Here is an 11,959-nt window from a genome sequence, read left to right on the forward strand (position 1 = left end):
TTAAAGGTTTGTACAAACTAAATCATGCAAAATATAAACATTTTCACTCGTGGTCTCAGATTTTTGACCTCACTGTGTATTGGAGGAATTTAGAACACTGGATGCAGTCCTCTCTCCATGATTCAACCTCCATTTGGGGCTTTGGGGCAGAAGGGAGAAGGAAAACAGGAGGAAGCTTTTTCCTCCCGCAGGGTGTCACGGTGTTTGTTTTAATTTCCTAAAATGAATAAATTCCGCACGGGAAACAGTATTTCTGCTCTGACGACCGGAGAGCTCTAAGCGCAGAGGACAAACAGTAGTTTATGAGTACAGTAAAGAGGGACTGTAGGACAGGACGCGTTTGTCACTAATGTGGCAACATGCAGATTACTGAGGATCAGCGATGTTGCGGCATGGTTCCTTCCAGTGCCTTGTCCCGTCATGCCCAGCAGACTACTGCTAATCAGAAATCTGAGTGGCTTTTACAACACCAAAGTGGAGGCTAGTTATTTATTTATATATTTGTTGATTTGATGGCTTCATCTAGATTTTATTGTGGTCTGAGACTGCCTGAATGAAGAATGAATGCATCTAGTCTCAGATAAGCATAATATGGCATGAATTCTGGAGGTACATCATTACTGAAATGATCCCACATCTGTTTCATTCAGGGTTGTTAGAAACTGCCTCATGGCGTGGCTTAAAGTCCACTTTAAAATGTTAATGCATTACATTTGAACTATTTAGCAGATTCTGTCTTGCAGAGCTACTTAGATTCGACCCATAGACACAGATGGGTATTTACTGAAGAAAATCAATTTTAGTCCCTGAATGAGGGGTCCAACAATATCCCAATAGCAATATCACCTACAGCTTTGCAGTTACAAGCCTGGTCCTCTTACCTTAATCTTACACTGCTGTCTGATATGCAGGCTTCGGGAGGATAGCTGAAAGAAACTGGGCACAATTAAAACCTGTTTTCGGACACATGCAGTATGTACAAGGCAGTCAGGAGAGGGCAGAACTCTCTGACTGGTGGGGCATGACTAATTCTGTGCAGCCTCACATTGGTTGGTTGCCAGTAGCAACAGTCTCTGGGTGTAAAAGGCCAGCAGTGGATGAAACCACATTTCTTGGGAGGTAGAAAATTGGCAGCACCTCCAGGTACCTTTTGAAGTGAAAGAGGCAGTAAAACTAGTGTGTAATCTCTCTAACTGCACTGTCCTTAAAAGCCCTGAAAATCAACCTCACCGGTAGCCACCATACCATCATGCACCCAGCTCCTGCCAAATGGCGGAAGCTAAGCAGGTGTGGGCTTGTTTAGTGCTGAGATGGGAGACCTACTGGGAAAACTAAGTTCCAGCTGAAAGTAGTGTTGGTGGGCCTGTAGGGGTCAATCTTCAAAAATATCCCCAATGCCCCAGTGCCGCAGTGATGGGGACACTGTGCTGTAGGAGATGCTGTCTTTCTCACTGTGGTCGTTAAAGATACCGTGACTCGCTTCGCAAAGAGTAGGGGGTTCCCCGGTGTCCTGGCTAAAATACAAACCTGGCTCTTTCGCTACCTGAATTTTGTTTATCGTCCACATAAGAAGGGAGGCAGCTAAGCCATGTGACATGATGGCAGGCTTCCGCAGGTTGGATAACACAGAGCATGACGCCACACAGAGCGCTGAAGGAATTCAGCTCTGAAAGAAGGAATCCTTTCAGAGCATGTGCGGGAACAGACAGGGAAGGACAGCCTTTCAAGGGCTGCTGAATCAGGCCAATGTGTTCTTCCCCGGACCTTGTGTCCGTTAGATTCCGGTCGGTTCTTCAATTCCAACCACAACTCACTCAGCTGGTGTGTGGTGAGTGTTCTGATGCAAAATGGCAGCCGTGCATCACCCAGGTGGGTGCTACACATTCATACCATGCCGTGGCTACCATTCTACAGTACATCAGCCTGCAACAGTGGCTTTCAAAATTAGTGCTGGAAAGATATTGGTGATTTAAATAAATCAGTGTTGAGCAGAATTTCAGTCTCCATTGAGCTCTCTGACCAGAGCCCCAAGGTGGCTAACACCCAACCCCAGCAACACTTAAAGGGAGTCCATCACATTGTAAATGGTGGACAAAGACTGGTGGAAAAATTCTTTTACACCCCCTTGGAGGGCAATTTCCATCTATAAAAACTATTTACTATATAAAAATGGTTGAAGACTTTCAATAAAGAAAAAGCTTGTACTATTGAGGAATGTGAGACCGAACAAATGTATATCAGAGCATGTACATAAAAGATACATAAAAATACCAAACAATTATAAAACGCCTTATGCTTTTAGTTTAGCATTGAATATCTCAATCTAAGTCAAGGACCAACCCAGAACTACTTTATATTTCTGCAGAAACTTGATGTCAACTTCTGTACAAAATGTGGAAAAGATATCAACAGGCATTCAAATTCTGCACCCAGATGAACTTCACGTGTTTTATTCACATACTCAGTGAGCACATTATTAGGTATTTATTAGGCCTATTGCTGTAGCCTATCCACTTACAGGTTTGCCACATACCACTGATGTAATGTGTGGTTATTTGTGTTACTGTCACCTTCCTGTCAGCTTCGCAAAATCTAGAGACTGTTGTACTTGAAAATCACAGGAGATCAGCAGCTTCTGAGATACTCAAACGACCCTGTCTGGTGCCAACAATCATTCCATGGTCAAAGTATCTAAGATCACAATTCTTCCCCATTCTCACCTTTGATCTGAAAAACAGCTGAACCTTTTGACCACATCTACATGCTTTTATGCATTTAGTTGCTGTCACATCATTGGCTGATTAAATATTTGCATTAACAAGCTGGTGTACATAAAATTCTCACTGAGTGTATATTCTGTAAGACTGGGCTGGAATTGTTCAATAGCAGATTGTTTCTTTCTGGTATTGGTGAGATTCCTATTGACATATAGAAACTGCTATGTTTGGTCTTCATGTGGATAGCTAAAATGGCACCTCCTGTTTGATATGGTCTAGTCTAAACAACATGGAATAGCAACGCATTTGGAGTCAAACACAGCAGTGAAGCAGCCTGGACCCAACCTGGCTGTGATCTGATACCTCGGCCAAATATATTGCCAATCCAGTCTCGAATAAACACGCCACGTCACCAATACCATCTGAAATCTGTCCTGGTGAAAGCATTTATGTTTACATTACATTGTAATTCGCACTCAATAAAAGCATCTGCAAAATTGAGGCAAAAATATGGCAGGGATCTGGTCTGGTTCCAGAGTTTCATCCAGAAGGGAGTTTAAATTTTCTTCATGCCTCTGCCCACCCATTAACTCCCTCAAACACTGCCCTGATGTAAAATCCAGCTATGCCAGCTTGACCAGCATGAAAACTGAGTTGGTATAGCTGGTCATAAAGTAGTCTAGCTGGGTATGAGCTGGTCAACCAACTGGTGCTGGTAGCTTGTCTGAGCTGGGAGCTGGTCTGAACTGGTGAAGCAGCTACCAGCTGTTTCAAAACCTAGCTTGAGCTTTTTTCAGCAGGGTGTTCTTCTTCAGGAGATTACTCCTATGGTCTTATTGCATCACCGGGCTTTACCAGACTTACAGTAAGGTTCACCAAGGTTTTCTGACTCCAGCACGCAATCCTGCTTTAGCCCCAGGGTGACCTTGTTGGGTTTCTGTGCCGTTGAAATTTTCTGTCAGTGAGTTTGCACAATCCTGTTACCGGCTCCTCACGCTCCTCTTGTCTTTTCACAGGGCTTAGTATTAGGGGCTTCGTTTCATCTTCCCCATCCTCTGCACGTGTTCCTTATTCTTTCATTACAGTTTGCCGGTTCTGCTGCTTCATTTATCCTTTCCATTATTCAACTCCAGCTGGTGCTTCTGATTATTGATTCTTATAACTGCCTCTGTTCAGGCTGTGCCTAACTGTGTGTGCGTGCGTTTGTTTGTATGTGTTTGTGTGTGTGTGTGTGTAGGTGTGGGTGCGCGTGTGCCTGTGTATGTGTGTTTGCTCGTTTGTAAGCGATAAACAATGTTGAGCTTTGTTGTTTTAAGAGAAGAAAAACAAGACACAGCATGGCGTGATGCTGTCCCCAGGCATAGCCCTCTGGTCACTAACCCGGGAAGGTTAAACAACATTATAAACAAACTTATTGTTGCTAACTTGAAAAGTAAAACAAATGCAGACTATGAGGACATTAGTGCATGCAAGTAAAACAGAACAATGCATGTGCACAAGCATGTGCGTACCTCTTGTTTGATATGGTCTAGTCTAAACAACATGGAATAGCAACGCATTTGGAATCAAACACGGCAGTGAAGCAGCCTGGACCCAACCTGGCTGTGATCTGATACCTCGGCCAAATATATTGCCAATCCAGTCTCGAATAAACACGCCACGTCACCAATACCATCTGAAATCTGTCCTGGTGAAAGCATTTATGTTTACACACACACACACACACACACATGCCTGAGAGCACACACACACGCACGCATGCCTGAGAGCTGATGGAAATTCAAAAGAGGAAACTTGACTTATATTATATTATATTATAAGCATGCATTTTAATCCAGAGCATCTGAAGATTCTACCCTCTACGTGAACCCAACATCATTTTCAAGGTTTGATTGCTTTTCTTTTACATTTTTCCATTCAAAGTCATGTTAGACCATATTCGGTTCGTCAGGCAATTACCTAGAAGTCTGGAGTGTTCTGCATGTGACCTTCCAAGTAAATGGTCTCACTGTTAATTGGAATTAAGTCATTATAAATATCTGTCAATGTTGAACATTTTCACACACATCTTATTCCAGACATGTAAGCCACATTGATCTGAATGATGATGAAGGCGAAAATGGGGAAAATTAAATCTCTCTGAATGACCAATGGAAAAGCACAGCTGCAACAATCTCTGCTTCTTTTGGATGTGTGATATAGGTGCTAAAATGAGGAAAAGAGTTTTCATTTTCTAATTTCTGTCCATTATGAATTCTTGACATTAGCAACATTTTACAGAAGTTTTTTTTACAAAGTCAAAGTTTGCTGTGTGTTATGAAAAGGCTCTCACATTGATTCTTTTTCAAAGAGTAGAGTCCAGCTCTTTAAGCTCCTCAGATGAACAGCACCACCTCAGCTGCTGCCTGCTTATGAACCCCTAATTAATGTCACATTTAATCCTGGAGGTCATCCATCTTTGAACAACTGATCATTTGAAGATGGCTGATGTTCTCTCTCATCAGTGGACTTCTGAGATTTTAAGGTGTTGAGACAGCTGATCAGGGTGGAGGAGAAAATAGGTTATGGGCATATGAGATGCTCCATTTCACAGGAGAGTGTTAGTCGAGGGGGACATTTCCTTCCTGTTCCCCACCATGAAGTTACTGTATGTGACTGCCTTCCGTACTCTGACTGCAGTAAACTTCAACCAGTTCCACCTGCACATGAACACCAAAACAGTTTTCAACAACTCTTTCTCAAGACACTTTAGCAACATTAGGAATACACTGCATCCATTTAGAGCGCATATTAGGGAAGCTGTGTCAAGCTGAAAATTGCTTATCACTTTGCGTGTTTTGTTACAGCCTTTAATTAAATGATCTGTTGGAGCCCCCGGGCCTTAATCAGTTGTGTCGGCGCGAAGTGTTGTTTACTCCTCAGTTTAAAACTATATTCTTCATAGAGCTTCAGTTGCTTTCACTAAATAACTGTGTAGGAGAAAAAGGAAGAAAGGTAACATTGTAAAACTCAATAAAGGAAAAGCAATTTCCTGCCAATGTACGTGGATTATAGATGCCTGGGACATGTTAATGAAGGAAAACAAAGCTGTTTGAGAGTCATAATCGGTTTAAAAGGTAACAGTCGACGCTGTGAAAGCTCTGAAACACATTACGGCGAGAATAAATAACTACTCGGCGTCAGAATCCGACTGATTTCAAAAGTAAAACTGCCGTATGACTTCCTGTGAAGACGCAGCGCCTATCCGCCCAGCAGGCGTGGAGCGCAGAGCGCGATTTCAGGGCTCATCTCAACGTCTCATTTGAAGAGGGTGAATGAGCCGCTTCTTTATGAAAGCGCATTCATCAGAGAGCCTCTTATTCCTGAAACCGCCCTTCCGCCCAGTAAAGCCAAACAGAGCGGTCACTAAGGAAACGCCATTGCCACGGTTGGGATGCGTGTTGATTATTTGGTCAACCATGATGTTTCCAACTGCAAAAACAAATTTCACATTAATTAGTAGGTTCACAAAAATATCAAGACATCGCGCAAGATAGTAATTCCAGCCATTACCATGAATAGCTGCCTACTTGGGAAGCCAGGGCACCATTTTGTGTGAGATGTTTTCGGGAAAACATCAATTTTCTCGTCATTCTTGTGTGAGCATCTGAGACGGTTGACGTGATGATTCTGAGCAGTTAGGACCAGTGATGAGATCATCTGTCAGGGCACTTATGCACTTATTTACGGACAGGCAGGGTTAATCTAATGTATTGAAACTTCAGGGAATCTTTTAGAGAAGCTGTTTTGTCACTCTTTGAAAGGCTTAAAAGAAGGACCGTCTTATCACATTGCCTTACTCGACTCAAGAATGTACAAAATATGCCAGGTTTTGAGCCACGTAGAACTGGCTTTACTTTCACGTTTCTGACAGTCGTCATCATAAATGATGTTCTGTTTTGAATTTTTATCTAGAATTTATTCCAGTCTTGTCTTATCAATTTCCAATTAAAACTTAAAGAATGGCAAATGAAAATCAAGATGACTAGTTTTAAATCTTGCTCTTGGAAGGAAATAATAAATGCACAAAAATATTTCAGTTTTTAAGCCATGTAGAACTAGCTCTACTTTCATGTTTCTGACAGTCGTCATTATCAATGATGTTCTGTTTTGAAGTTCAACTCGTGTTTTTTATGTATTTGTTATCTACATTACATTACATTAACGGCATTTGGCAGACACTCTTATCCAGAGCGACGTACAGTTGATTAGACTAAGCAGGAGACAATCCTCCCCTGGAGCAATGCAGGGTTAAGGGCCTTGCTCAAGGGCCCAACGGCTGTGCGGATCTTATTGTGGCAACACCGGGATTAGAACCACTGACCTGGCGTGTCCCAGTCATTTACCTTAACAACGACACTACAGGCAGCCCCACGGATTTATTACAGTTTTTTCTTGTCAATTTCCTATGAAAACATTAAAAATGGCAAATGAAAATCAAGATGACTAGTTTTCAATCTAGCTCTTGGATGGAAATTTAAAAAATGATTTTTTTTTAATGTTTCAGAAAAATTGCAACATAAAAAAACTGAATAGAGGTAGATTGTGGTGAGTCTATCCTATCAACTCGTCTGCCCATTAGTTGAATAGTGCTCTGATTCAATTCATTATCGTTTCCTGGCATGGGCCCACATATCAAATTCAATTAAGTGATGATTTAATCAATCAATTAACAAAATGCCATGAACTCCTTCATGATACCATCTGGGGTGGTGGGTCAGCAGGGTGGGGGTTGGAGTGAAAGTGCTGGTGATTTTAAAAAATGTATACATTCAGTGAGCACTTTATTAGACTTATTCTTTAGACTTATTAAGTCTTCTCCTGCTGTTTCCTATCCAGGTTTGACGCGTTGTGTGTTCACAGATGATCAGTTTTTGGCCACAGAACAGCTGCTCATTGTATGTTTTTTGTCTGGCACAAACAACCATTCCACGGTCAAAGTCACTGAGATCACATTTCTTCCCCGTTCTGACATTTGGTCTGAAAAACAACTGAACCTCTTGGCCACGTCTGCATGTTTTTATGCATTTAGTTCCTGCCACATGATTTCCATTAGAAACGCTGGTGTAGAGGTCTACCTAATAAAGTGGTCACTGAGTGTATATTCTCTGAAAGAATTCTCAAGTCAGTGCTTTAATGAAGAGGGAAGTCCATGACCCACAGGACCAGGATCCTGCTAGAACCTTCCAGAAGCATCAACCCCTTTCGGCCCAATGACCCAGAGCAGAAGGGCTGGTCTTTATGGTTATTGTTTTTTGTCTTTTCCTCGTCAGGAGCATTTGGGGGTTAGGTGTCTTGCTCAGGGACACTTCGACACAGCCCGGGCGGGGGATCGAAGCGGCAATTCATGTTCCAGAGGATCCATCTGCAGCCATGACATCATAATGACAATAAGGTTTGGATACGACCATGATTCGCTGAAGCAGGTCACATGACCTAGACCCCACCACCCTCCTCTGGAAATGACCATTGGCTAAACCACTGGGACGGGACTCAACGGCATTCTGGGCCAGAAAAAAATAAATAAAATGACCTGATGCTATAGGCTTAGTAAAGCCAACTCCCACCCCACCCTACCCCCAGGGCTCCAGTACGACATGTCTCTTGTTGGCCTGAATTTTTTTTATCGTCCACATAAGAAGGGAGGCAGCTAAGCCATGTGACATGATGGCAGGCTTCCGCAGGTTGGATAACACAGGGCAAGAAGCCACACAGAGCGCTGAAGAAATTCAGCTCTGAAAGAAGGAATCCTTTCAGAGCATGTGCGGGAACAGACAGGGAAGGACACATAAAAAAATGTTTTTATGGAGCCTTTCAAGGGCTGCTGAATCAGGCCAATGTGTTCTTCCCCGGACCTTGTGTCCTTCAGATTCCGGTCGGTTCTTCAACTCCGACCACAACTCATAGCCTGAAACTCATCCCTTGGCACACACACCCTGTACCTCGCCCCCACTCCCCACGCCCCACGCCCCCCCTCCTATCCCTGAGGAAAGCAATTCATTTATTTTATTGTGGAGCCCTGATTAAAGCAGGAAGATCAGCCGAGAAGCGATTTTCTTTCTGTACCGTGGTGATGTGGGTTGTTAAGGGAAGTAAATGATATCATATAGGCAATCGGAGAGAGGATGGTTAGGTGGCTGGCTGTAGGTCTGGAAGGGGATGATTACGCAGCTAGCTGTAGATCAGAGAGAGGACGATTAGGTGGCCAGGCATTGATCACAGAGACACTGATTAGCTCGCCAGGTAAGATAGTCAGTAAATGGAGTCCTCTAGTCGAAGATCCAATGTGCTGCATATCTATATTAGCTGAACAGAATTACTGTAAATACATATTTTACCACACTATTTAATGTGAGAATTTCTATCAGCTTGGCTGACAGTCGAGATTAGACCAGCTCCCCAATAGAGATTTGACCTTATCGAACCCACTCACCATACAGGATTGGACCTTACCATAATATCTTAACAGTAAATTAAACTGTAATTTTACAAAGGTGGCATACTGACATTCAAGTGATTCTTGACCAAGACAGGTCCAATCGGTGCAGAACAAAAGAACATGCAAAGTACAAACACAAAACCAAATGAAAATGTTAAATTAAATGTATGCAATATCAGGGGACGTAATTCCAAAGCAAACTATATGGCTGTAACTAAAATCACATACTGCAGTACGTACTAGACACTATATATGCATACAATAATTCAGTAAGGTAGCTTTAGTACTGTATGCGAGTATAGTATATAGTAAGACATATTATGTCGTCAAAGAAACGTTCCACTTAAACACAGCGGAACATAAGCAGAAAGTAGTTAAAAAGTAGTTTCTGCAATATGTGTCTGAACTGTCACTTGGGTTGTGACCTATCACAATGCAATGTGGGATATTCAGATGTAGTGTTTATGATTTTTATCAAAATACAGTGTATTTTTCACGTACTATTTTATGCAACTTGGTTTCGGACATACTAAAAATGCTACCCATAACATAACGTCGGTTCAAAGGTAGTATTTCTCCCCAGAAATGTGGTTTATGATTATGGCTGCTTATTGACTATCGCAGACACTGAAACACTTTGATTGATGTGAGTTAGACCAATATTTATAGAGAAAACGAGCCACAAATCAACAGGGATCGGACCTTATTGTGCCCAAATATTATGGTCGCATTCAGGGACAACTGCCACTACATTTCCAGATACAAGGACATCAGCAAAATACAAAATTCAGCAGAACCCCACCACCTCCTGAAACAGGCCTTCAGCATTTAGGCCAAATATAAATAGCAATGTATATGGCTTCCAAGGGCCTGAGATCCACATCTTATAGGTCTATTTATTTAGTTTTGCTACTATTCAGGCGCATCTAGGTGAGTGACTCATCCAATTTCTTCACGGTTATTTTACTGTCAGCTTGGTTTGGAGACTCAAACAAACTCCCTCTGAACTTCAAAGAAATGTCGAACCTCACGATGATCCATGGAGATAATCCACAGGGTCAACGGGCACAGAATTCATTCAGTGGAAGAAGCACTCTTCTGCCATTTTGTATTTGTTACAACAGGAAGGCAGAATTTATTTTCCCTGTTTTTGGAAGGGCACATCTGCCAAATGTTTGATGAGCCTGGTCTGTAATATGCATCTAAATTAAAAAATTAGCAATATTAAACTGAAACTGATGCCTCAAGTTTTTTTTATTCTCTTCATTCCTTCCTCTTAGATTTTGACAGTACTTGGTCCGCTAGTGAAGGAGACGGTGGATCCGTTTTATCTTCACTGTATTGAAATGATTTTATGTGCAGTGCTCAAAAGTAAACCAATCACAAATACGCAAAGATGACATTGATCGACATGTGACCAATGAGAAATGAAATGACCAATGACATGTGACCAATGAAAAACGAAAAACGGTCTTTATCCAAAGCACCGTATAATTAATATTTGGCATTCATCCATTCATACACAGACTCACACACCAATGGCAATAGGCACCAACCAGCTCGTCAGGAGCAATTGTGGGTTAGGTGTCTTTCTCAGGACACGTCGACAAACCCAGGGCGGGATCGAACCGGCAACCCTCTGATTGCCAGACGACCGCTCTAACCGCCTGAGCTGTTATCGCCCAAGGTGATCCAGGGTGATCGAGGTGTTTCATAAGCCCGGGAATGATCTGATGAATGAAGAGCTCAGTGTGCACGGCTCACAATGCGGGCATTCTGCTCTCATGTGGGCTGCTCAGACCGGGTCATGCACAACTTTGGATAAAACACTGACTCTAAAAAAGAAATTATAAATCAGTGGCTATAAAACAACCATTGAAGCTGAAATTGCCCAATTTGACAGTTTTTTTTAATAATTAAACAATGTGACCAGCGGTAAAGACCAGTGACAATGGATCTTCTGTTCTTGGGGCGTGCCTCTCTTCATAACATTGCACAAGACCTCCAGAACTAACCAGAAACAGATAAGATTGTGGAAGCAGAGAGGACTGAAGGCATGCAGGAGCTGACCATCTGGACACCACAGACAATCTTTGCTATGCCCATACTCTCGGTATGCATTGATGTATTTGGCTACTTGGCGAGTATTCCTTCCCTGGAACAGTTATTATCATATTAACGTCTGTTCATCACCAATGGCGCCGCTATATTATTTAGCAGTTTGCAGATGACGTTGCTCGCAGAGCCAACATCCATAAACGCACTTATTTACCCGTAACAAGTTAAAGGTCAGCACTCAAATGAGCCCTGCTGTTACACAGCTGATCAGGTGCTATGAAAGGGCTACAATAACAGCAAACACACAGGCCGGGACTTTGCTTCTGCATGCCTTTTGGATGAGTGTATCAGCATGTCCAGTGCTGTGCCCGAAAAAAGCTTTTTTTTTTAACGAGGTTAAAGACTCTGAGTTTAGCTTAGGCCTGATTCTGAGTAAGGTGACCACTGGGCATACCTTGGATTTTTTGAGAAAAACAATGGGAAGATTATTCACGTATATTACATCTTAAACAATTTGAGGATTTGGTTTTTTGGAATGTTTTCAAAAGACGTAGAATTCATTGCTTGCAATTACCAGCAGTGATTGTTAAATCAACATTAGAAACTCCGATTAAGAACTTTCTATTCTAAAAAATATTCAGTAACTCTCTGGGCTGTATCCAAATGATTAAAGGCTGGCTCTGCTTTAAAACTCACATTAAAACTA

This window comes from Conger conger, chromosome 3 (assembly GCF_963514075.1).
Source record: "Conger conger chromosome 3, fConCon1.1, whole genome shotgun sequence".
Taxonomy (NCBI): domain Eukaryota; kingdom Metazoa; phylum Chordata; class Actinopteri; order Anguilliformes; family Congridae; genus Conger; species Conger conger.